Below are 11,500 nucleotides of genomic sequence, written 5' to 3' on the forward strand. Positions count from 1 at the left end.
TTCTTTTACCACTCCTAATACACAATGTATATTTAGACACGCAAGGCTCTGGGACATTATGTTGTAAAGAAATCTGCCTTAACGCAGAATTTTTCAAAACCCTATTTGACCACATTATATTTTCATATAAGACCTATTAATATTGAGGAAAACTATCTTTCTTTTGTTTGTTTTGTTTTTGTAAAGGCAAAACAAAACTCTATAAGAAGTGTTAGGAGAATGGTAAGATCACAACTTTTGGAGTCAGGCAGAGTTGTTCAAATACTGGATTCACCACTTTTATTAATTTTTGAGATTCTAGCAAAATGACAACCTCCCTGGGAACTGAGTTTTCTCATCTGTAAAGTGATCATAATATCTCCCTCACAGAGTTACTGTAAGAATATAAATAGCATAAAGCCTTACACAAAGAAAGTGCTCAACAAATGAGTTTATATTTACATTTTAAAAATTCCCTTCAGGGACTTCCCTGGTGGCGCAGTGGTTAAGAATCTGCCTGCCAATGCAGGGGACACGGTTCGAGCCCTGGTCCAGGAAGATCTCACATGCCGCGGAGCAACTAAGCCCATGAGCCACAACTACTGAGCCTGAGCTCTAGAGCCCACGAGCCACAACTACTGAGCCCGTGTGCCACAACTACTGAAGCTGGCATGCCTAGGGCCCGTGCTCTGCAACAAGAGAAGCCACCATAATGAGAAGCCCATGCACTGCAATGAACAGTAGCCCCCGCTCGCTGCAACCAGAGAAAGCCCCCATGCAACAAACACCCAACGCAGCCAAAAATAAAGAAAATTAAATAATTAAATAAATAAATAATAAAAATTCCCTTCAAGTTCCAAAAGTTGCAAAAATGCAATTTTTTAAAATCTGAGGGAAAAATTACAGAATCCATGACTGAAATACTCCCTGAGAAGTGTAATTTCTCAGGATTTTGCAAACTTTTTAATCCACTGGACTGAGAAAGCCTTTAAATTTGCCACATTTAAGATGATATAGCGGGACTCCCCTGGTGGCACAGTGCATAAGACTCTGTGCTCCCAATGCAGGATGCCCAGGTTCAATCTCTGGTCAGGGAGCTAGATCCCACATGCATGCTGCAACTGAGAGTTCAAATGCCACAACTAAGGAGCTGGCGAGCCACAACTAAGGAGACCGCCTGCCGCAACTAGGACCTAGTGCAACCAAATAAATAGTATTAAAAAAAAAAATGATACACAGGAACACACTACACCTACTGATAAAAAATGGATATGAACAGAACACGTTGTACAAGAGTATTTATGGTTTCAGTGATAAAAAGGGCCTTACATGAATATAAACAAGAAAAAATGAGTTGTGAAAAAGCTCAGCTTGTGTCAGCACATAATAACTAACAACTATACAGTGTTTTAGCTTATAAAACATCTTTACATGCATAATCTCATTTGACTGACAAAGAGACCTAGTGAAACAGATAAAGCAGCTAACTGATCCTCATTTCTACGCTGAGAAAACTATGGCTTGGAGACTTCAAGTGACTCAACCAAGGTCACACAGATGATAAATAGAACCAAGACTCCAAACTTGTTCTTCTGCTCCCAGAACATAACAAATAGGGCATCTTCTAAATGTACGCAGCATTTTCTCAACCCACAGAATTATTCATATTTTAAAATACTTTTTGGGTGACAGGCACCATGCTAGGCACTGGAGACACAAAAGTAAAAAGACATGGTATCTCTTTATTTCAGAATGTTGTCAGACCACTGGGGGGAGACAAGCAATATTTATAAATTAGAGTGAGATCAAAGAAGAAAGCAGGGCTTCCCTGGTGGCGCAGTGGTTGCGAGTCCGCCTGCCGATGCAGGGGACGCGGGTTCGTGCCCCGGTCTGGGAAGATCCCACATGCCGCGGAGTGGCTGGGCCCGTGAGCCATGGCCGCTGAGCCTGCGCGTCCGGAGCCTGTGCTCCGCAACGGGAGAGGCCACAGCAGTGAGAAGCCCGCGTACCGCAAAAAAAAAAAAAAAAAAAAGAAGAAAGCATATCTAAGTCTCTCTGGGCAAGTCAAGGAAGGCTTCCCAGAGACAGCAGCATTTGAGATGAAATTTGGTAGCTGATCTGGGAACTAAAAGAACTGTATTTGCAGGACTTCCCTGGTGGCACAGTGGTTGGGAGTCAGCCTGCCAATGCAGGGGACATGGGTTTGAGCCCTGGTCCGGGAAGATCCCACATGCCACAGAGCAACTAAGCCCATGCACCACAGCTGCTGAGCCTGCTCTCTAGAGCGTGCAAGCCACAACTACTGAGCCTGTGTGCCAAGAGCCCGTGCTCTGCAACGAGAAGCCACCGCAATCAGAAACCCACACACCGCAACGAAGAGTAGCCCCCGCTCACCGCATCTAGAGAAAGCCCGCACACAGCAATGAAGACCCAACGCAGCCAAAAATAAATAAATTAATTTAAAAAAAAGAACTGTATTTGCTCATGTATAAACTGTAAAGGGAGAAAAGTAAGGCTGGATAGAAAAACGAAGGTCAAGATTTACAAAGGGGCTTTGATATTATGCAGAGTACCTTTAAATGATTGGAAACTATTGAATACCTTTGAGAAGGGCAAGTAGAATAATCAGATCTCCATTAGACTATTTTGAAGAGAATATGATTGAGAGTTTAAAAGGAAACAAGACTAAAAACAAACAGAACTGTAAGAGATCATGGCAATATTCCAAATAAGAGTTGCTGTGGTCCTGAATTAGGAGACCCGTAATGGAGATACAGAAAAAAGGTATAGATTCAGAAATATTTGGAAAGTAATGGATAAGGGAGAGAGAGAGAACTGACAATGATGCTCTCATTTCTGGCTTAGGTGACTCAATGAATCACAAAAGGGGAACAGATGATGAAAATGTTGAGCTTGAGGTACCCATGGAATACAGAGATGGATATGTCTAGCACAAAGTAGACAACTGGAAACAGAGGGCTGGAGTTTAGGAGATGTGATAATATATGTGAATATATATGAAGATTTTTTTCCATAATCAAGTGTTATTTACCATTTCAATGGGGAGGCAATCATTTTATCATCATTATTTGTATACTGCTTCAAAGTTCAAAAAACATTTTAATATCCTGTATCATACTTACCACATTTCATAGTTTTGTTATAAATATGAGGTTAGGAAAAGTTATTATTCCTATTTGAACAAGAAATAGTTATTGAGTATTAACTATACGCCAGACACTGCACTAGGCATTAAACAAAACACCAAAGTAAATCCATGCTTTCACAGACCTTCCATCATACCAGGGGAATCGATAAGCAATAAATGTAACAAATAAGTATATTAAAAAGCTGTTAAGTGCTATATGAAAAGGAAAGAACAGAGAAGGATTACGAGTGAGGGGTGGAAGCTGAAGGTGAAATTTTAAATAGGGGTAGGATAAAGCCTCATTGAAAAGGTGACATTTAAACAAAGGCTTGGTTGAAGAAGGTAAGAAAATTAGTCATTTGTATTATCTCTGTGGGAAAAACTAGTTATTTCCCACTAGAGGGAATAACTAGTGCAAAGGTCCTGAGATAAAAGAGTGTGGCTGATGCACTTAAGGAACAAGTCAATGTGGCTGGAATGGAGTGAGCAAAAGGGAGGATGACAGGAGATCAAAAAGAGAAGAGTAGGGAGAGGCAGATCATGTAAGACCTTAAAGCCCAAAGTAAAGACTGGCTTTTACTGTGCAAGAAACGGGAGTTCAAAAATTTGGTGGCTTGGGAATTCCCTGGTGGTCCGGTGGTTAGGACTCCATGCTTTCACTGCTGAGGACCTGGGTTCGATCCCACAAGCCACGCGGCAAAAAAAAAAAAAAAAAATTTAGGAAGCTTGCCCAAAATCCTGTATCTAATAAATGGTGAAGCTAGGATTTGACCCGGGATTTCTAGACTCTCTACACTTGTGTTCTGCTATTCCAATTTGCCACTTATTAGCCCACAAACTCCCTCCAAGGAAGTCTGAATTTAACTATCTTCAAAAAGCTAACTTTATAAATACCTTCTAGGTTAGAGATGCACAACCTCTCCAATTAACATTTCTAATCCCTCACAACCATGAGAATTTACTAATCCTAAAGTCTAATCTAAATCCTAATATCCAGCCTATTTTTTGGTAGATTACAAACTCCACCTTCCCCGTAATTGAGACAAGATCAAGAAAGCTTTATTAGGAGACGTAAAGCATGACTTTCAGGTTCAAGTAACGATAACCTGAATTACTTTTAAAAATGTATACTAACCAGATGTGGAAAAAAAACAAGAGAATGGCTCAGGAATGCCAAAGTATTGTCATTTTCCTTAATAGTTTACTGTTAGTATTAATAACAATTAAGTTCACATGTAGTCAAAGAAGCTTCTGCAATTATTATGACTCTTTGAGATCTGGGATTTGATCATTTCATACCTCAAAATTAACAAAATATGTGTCCTCATTCATCTGTTGCTTTTGGTACTACAAGCCAGAACTCTTGATAGCGTCTTGCCGGTTGATGGCAACTTACAGCAAACACCAGAGGATTTGAGGGAGACATCAAACATTACTGAGATACCATCTAGAAGTATATCAGACTGGTTAAGCCCTTAATGACCCTGGGTCACTCCTTTCCTACTGAATAAACTCAAACTGTATAGGGATATCTCATATATCCATAAAATAGAAAATAAAAGATGGAACATGAAGAGGGAGCACTTCAAATCAAATCTACTCTTCAGAGGCTTTCATCACTACTACGCAAATATAGGAGGCTCTCTGCTTCATGGACTCTGGAGCCACCAAAATCCCCAACCAGTACCTACAGAAAAAACATCACAGGGATTACTGAAGATAAACTATATGGCTAATAGAAGCTTCCCCCCACCAAAGCCAGTTCTTTTCAACAGAAACTGAACTTCCTTATGTATCCTTTCCCAGGCTTAGCCAATGCAAGAGAACTGCAACTTTGTGTGGCACTGCCTGATAGGCTGGATTTTTCCTGAGCAAGAGGTGAACAGCTTTATGCCAGGACTAGATTTATAGTCAATCTGACTGTGTGTCTTTTTTTTTCTTCCCCTCTAAACTGTCTCAGAAAATGCCTGGCTATTGTGCCTTAATATGTAATGAAGCAGAGCTTTAAGTACTGCAAGTGGTCTGGAGAAGAAAGTCCTTCAGTTCCAGTATGGCTCAAATCATGATTTCTCTAGCAATTATTTTAATCAACCAAAGCTGGTTTGGCTTTTCTCAATGAACTAAATAAGCATCCTGAGCTGAGTGCAGAGGGGCTACTTGTCAGCATGACTCCCAATGAGGTGGCTAACATGGAATATGCTCCAGTCTAGAAACCAGGACAGCACAGCTGCTGTTCCCCTAAATATGCACCTTCAGCTTGGTGGGTGGGGGAGGTAAGGAAGGAAGGAAGAATCAGGGACATCGCTGGTGGCGCAGTGGTTAAGAAGCCGCCTGCCAAGGCAGGGAACACAGGTTCGAGCCCTGGTCCAGGAAGATCCCACATGCCTCGGAGCAACTACACCCGTGCGCCACAACTACTGAGTCTGCGCTCTAGAGCCCACGAGCCACAACTACTGAGCCCACGAGCCACAACTACTGAAGCCCACGTACCTAGAGCCTGTGCTCCGCAACAAGAGAAGCCACCGCAATGAGAAGCCTGTGCACTGCAACGAAGAGTAGCCCAGGCTCTCTGCAACTAGAGAAAGCCTGGGCACAGCAACTAAAACTCAACACAGCCAAAAATAAATAAATTAAATTAAATTAAAAGAACAACAGGCCTAGTTTACATACAACATACTAGATAACGCTTAATCCAGACGTCCCAGCAGAAGATTAGGATACTATTATTGACACACTGACTCTTCTTCCACACTGCTGTTCTCTAAACAAAACCCAACCTGGAGATCTGGCCAGGCCCAGCTTGGGGGCGGGGGGGAAGGTGGGGGCGGGGGGTGGTAAGGAGAGACATTAGTCCAAAAAAGGGGAGGCAGGCAGCACACAGACTTTTGAATGTACTTTAAGACTATGAAATTCAGAACAGAATTCTCACGTTTCCCTTCCCCACCACCCTACGGCCTTATGCTGAACACAGCAGTAAAAGTTACTGCCATAACTTACATCTGAAGTGCTGATCAGGGAACCTGGTTAACGTTGTTCCTAGACAAGTATTTGAATGTAGCCTCTGTTCAGACCCTACTGGGGCTGCCTCTAAACAGGAAGTTAACAGACATCACACATAGGCAGGGAAGGCAAACCACAGTGTCATAAAGATGAATTCTGCTGTCTGCTACTCATCACTCTCACCTCATCAAAAGTGTTCTCAAGTCAGGAATAGGCAGGACAAAAGTCCATAAGCCTCACCTCTTCTCAAACTGGGTCACTCAGCCTAAAGGTCCAGCCTTCTGATTCCTGCTAATTAATACTTATCTACTTCATTCCTTACCATGATGACTACCACTGCCACTAGACTAAAAAACTATATTCCTCTTAAAACGGAACACAGTACTACCAAATCAGTACTCCCATTAACTCGTTATTTATACAGCCCATCTGCTTAAAAAGCCCAAGGAAAGACTATTCTTGACCCAGCCCATTCCAACACAGTCAGAGACTGAATATCAGTCACAAAAAAGCAGCACCATTTCCAACAGGTGTGGGCCTTCCCTCAAAATATATTGAGCCTGTCCATAGCACCACCTTTACCAGCTCCAGCAGTAGCCTCTTTCCCAACCAAGCACCAACAGAAATGCTACTCCAAGACAATACTCTACCGAGACTGCTCCAACACCAAAAATATGAATCCAAATGGTTATCTCAAGGAAGAGTTTAAGTCAGTGTATCAAAGAAGGAGCAGTAAAGTTAGCACTAAACTCCCAAATAGGATAATCTCCAACATACAGACAACAACATATAGACAGCCCGCTGCTGCAAGAAAACAATCAGAAGTCATCTGTACTGGGACGGGGACTGGATGGCTGGAGAACACAGGTGAGAGAGAGACTTCTTTTCACTTTGTATCACATGCATGCCCTGTCTTTTTTAAAAATAATTTTGAGAGAAAAATGTTTTAAAGACTCAAAAGCATCAGCTCTTCTCCCAACACAGATCTGTTAAACGGGCTTTTACTCCAGCTGCTGCAAGTTCAAATCTCTCTTTCAGTCTGGCCTGAAAGCACTGCTCTTTTCCTTTGCTGAAACACACTACGTTAAGCATCTCCCTGCTCTCTTCACACGCACACAAAAGCCCTCTAAATAATCATTTATCAGAAATGAGAAAACTGGTTCTCGGAAGGCTACCTGATTCTCCAGATGACAGCAGCAGAAAAGGCTGATAGCTAGTTCAGTTAGCATCCGCATGCCACCCACCAACCATCAATGCCTCCATCTCCACTTCAGTGCCAGCCCTATGAACTAACACCTTGTGTGCGGAGGGAAGCTGATGCTAGGGAAGAATCCAAAGAGGCTACCATGCCTTTATGAAGGGGGAAAGGGCCTGGGCCGGCGAATGGCACCGAAAGCTCTGCACTCATAGGAGTGGCTAGCAGGGAGGCAAAAAGTACTCTAAGTCCGGATTTGGTTTAGGAAAAGGTAACTTCTAGTTCCATCGACCCTCAGGCACTGAACTGGGATACAGGTCCAGTGGGTCCCAGAAGCCCAGCTGAAGAAAGGGGTAGTTTAGTCCCTACAGAACACAAGTACCCACACAGGCTTAGACAATTCCCTTCTAAGGGAGGACGAGGGAACGGTGGACGATGAAATAAAGGAGTAAGGTTCTGCGCTCCAGATTCCTTCGCCTAAGAAAGGTAATCATCCCGTGCTTCCTTCACCCTTAAGGATCCCCCATTTGTCCCAACCGCCAGCAAACACAAGACTGAGAGCAGGGAGCGGCCCCCGCACCCTGAGGGCACCACTGGGGGTGGAGAGAGTTAAGGGGGGGCGCGCTAGAGAGGAAGGAGGGGAGCATGGCGGGCCTGAGGCAGTGAGTGAAAGCGGGGAAGGCGGGGGAAACGGGGCGCGAGGGAGGGGAGAAAGAGTAAAAGGAGAAGAAATGAAGGGACACGAGCTGGGGGCGCGCGAGGCCGAAGTGAAAGACCGGGGCGCGCGCGCGGAGCGGGGGGAGGGGATGAGGTGAAGGGGGAGCGCGAGGCGGGGGCGCGCGGTGCCGGGGTGGGGGGAGGGGGGACGCAAGGCGGGGGCGCGCGGGCGGGCGTCGGCTCGCGGGCGCTTCCCCTCCCCCCGCCCCTCCACCTTTCCCTTCCCCCACCTCCGCCACCACCGCCTCCTCCCAGCCTCCCTCCCTTCCTCGCTCCTCACCGCCCCCGGGCGGGCGGGCGGCCAGGCTGGCCTAGGCCAAAGCTCCTCACCTGGCGGTGGCGGTGTAACTCCCGGCTAGCTCGCCTCCCCAGGCGGCGGCGGCGGCGTCGAAAAAGGAAGAGGCGACGGCACAGTAGGTTCCGGACCCCGCTGACGGGACCGGGGGCGGGGGTGGGAGAGGGGGGCGGGCCGGACCCGGGCGGGCGGGCGGAGCAGACACTGCGGTACAGACGGGGGCAGCGGCGGCGGCGGCGGCTGCACCGGCGGCGGCGGCACCACACAAACAAGGACGCTGATTGGGCAGCTGCCAAGCGCCTCGACTCCGCCTTCCCCACACGCCACGACGCCCATTGGGCGACCTGAGCCGGCCTCCCCGCCCTCCTCTTCTCGGCCATACCAATAGGAGACGGGATGCCGGGGCTACACCCCACCCTTGAAGAGTGAGTGGCTGGAGAAGTGATGATTGGCGTACTTAAGACCCAATCGTAAACGGAGGAGGGGGATGGTCTAGCGGGGGCGCGTTAATGGGTACCTCGGCCAGTCCCAGACACATCCGGGTCTTCAGCAGCCCATTAAGTGTCGGGGGTCAAAAAATCGCTTCAGGCTGCAACTTTACCTTAGAGACGTTTTGGTCCCCAGGCAGCCGCCGTACCCCAGTATATCCCAAAACCGGGATTCCCCTTTGGCCTGTTCTCATTCTTCCAATTCTAAAGATGGAGACTGGCGAACGGCGCTGGGCTCTGTGTTGGGTGGTGTTTCATCCCGACAGAATCCAGAAATTTCACGATAGAAGTAGCTTGAGGCGCTCGGGCCTTGCAGTCTGTTTGGGGCGTGGCCTGTCTCCGTCTGCCAAAGGCCTTGAGCTTCCTGGTCTTCATTGTATCCCAGCATGGTCCTGTCGTGACTGAACCACGACAGGAGAAAAAAAGGCAGCTAGCCAAATTGCTGAGAAATTACTCCGTGCAGAGCCCTCGCAGCTCCTCTCGGGATCTCTTGGTCTTGTCAGGTTCACAGTGAGGGAAACAGCCTCCCACTCCACCGACTCCACCTAACTCAAGGCCCAGCTCCTGCTAGCCTCCCTACTTCCCCAAAGCAGCTAGGCCCACCTAAACTCTCAGCGTTTCTCGAGCACTTACCACAAGTATTGTTCTTGAGCATCTGAGGATAGGGACCAAGTATCAGAGTCAGTGTGTTGAAGGAATAATAATAGCTAACGTTTTGGGAAAAGGGACTGAGGCACTGTGCTATATATGCATCCTTTTTTATTCTTTTAAGAGCTATGCGTGGGTTATTTTATTTATTCCTCATAACTCTGTGGGGTAGATGCTGTTATCCCCATTTTACAGATGAGGAAAATGAGGTACAGACCAAATGACTTGCCCAAAGTTACACATGGTAAGTGGCAGAGCTGAAATTTGAATCCAGGTAGATCAAGAAACAGGTTCGGAGAGGCTAAGGAACTTGAAAAGGTCAGACAGCTAATTAGTGACTAAGCAGTGGTTTGAACCCAGAAATAACTGGTTCCAGAAGCACTAGAATGTGTTTTTCGAATCATTTAGAAGTCATGCTGTGCAATAGAAATGAAACTAATGAAGGACTTGTCCACAAAAATACAGGTGGGCCCCCGAACACACACACGTGCAGAGGCATGCCCCAATTCTAAAGTGGGTAAAACACCTTCTCTTTCCAAGAACATGGTCTCTGGAGTCCAACTGTCTGGGTTTGGATCTCTTACCAGTTGTGTGATTTGGGTGCAAGTTACTTAACCTCTAGTTTCTATGCCCTACTTTCCCTATCTTTAAAATGGGAATGCTTGATGAGTACCTAGTTCATAGGGTAATGGTGAGGATTATAAAATATACATTTTAAATGTTCAGAGGGGTACTTCCCTGGTGGCACAGGGTAAGACTCCACGCTCCCAATGCAGGGGGCCTGGGTTCGATCCCTGGTCGGGGAACTATATCCCACGTGCATGCTGCAACTAAGAGTTTGCATGCCACAACTAAGGAGCCCACGAGTCGCAACTAAGGAGCCCATGTGCTGCAACTAAGGAGCCCGCCTGCTGCAACTAAGACCTGGTGCAAACAAATAAATATTTTTTTTAAAAAAAGCTCAGGATAGTGCTAAGCCCATAGTAAGTACTCAGTAAACATAATATTAACTATTACGAGAATTTTCCTCACTTTTCCAACAATTTCACCCTCTTAGTTCAAAATTCAGCTTCGATTGGTATTCTACCTGTAGTACCTTATACCACACTGAAAATTATGTCATTTTAATTCCTTCACTGGCTCGGTTATTTCACACACGATACAAGACCTATTATGTGACTAGATACTCTTCTATGTGCTGGGGATATACAGTAAATGGGACAAAGTCACTGCCCTCATGGAAGGTACAGCCCTCTTTCCCTAACCTGCTGCTTTGTCCATTATCAGTCTAGTGCACTCTCTGCTGTCTGAAGGGCCATTCTTCAAGGGCTGCAAGGATATGAGAAACACAGTGGTGGAAGATACCAGCCTGAGGAAGATACTAGTGACGCCTGAGAAAATGCCTTTCAGCAAAATTAAAATCAGGCCGTGGAGGGGAACTTTCAATCTGGAGTGATCAAGCTCCAAGACAGACAGGTAAGCAAGGCCACTGGTGTAGTGGACATGACTTTGCCCTATGCAGGCTCTGTTTGTTCATTTTCTTTTTGTGGCTAACATTTATTGAGTGTGTTTAGCACTTTATGTAGATTATATATATTAATCTTTGAACAACCTCCCCAATTTGCAGATGAGGAAAAACTGAGGCACAGCAGTTAAGTAACTTGTCTGATGTAATAAAATTAGAATTAGTAAGTGCCAGAGACAAGATTTAACTAAAATTTGTCATACTCGAACCTACACACTCTAAAGTCAGGGAAGAGAAATGCGGCCAGGTAATTTGAACTTATCCTGCCCCTCATACAGCTCCCTAAGCCACAGGACAGAGACGTCAGATGCTGTGGTGAGTACTTTGCTATTGGAATCCCCAGATACTCTCGCGGTTAAAGAATTCTGTAGTTCCACCCATCTGACTATAGGCCTGTTGAAAAATGAGAAGCATAAGCTGGGAGGCAGAGTCATCATTATCATTTGTGAAGCAAGGGGCACTCTAGACCAGGAAGGCTGTATGCTCTATTAAGGTAGGGACTGAG

This window comes from Hyperoodon ampullatus (assembly GCF_949752795.1).
Source record: "Hyperoodon ampullatus genome assembly, chromosome: 2".
Classification (NCBI taxonomy): Eukaryota; Metazoa; Chordata; class Mammalia; order Artiodactyla; family Ziphiidae; genus Hyperoodon; species Hyperoodon ampullatus.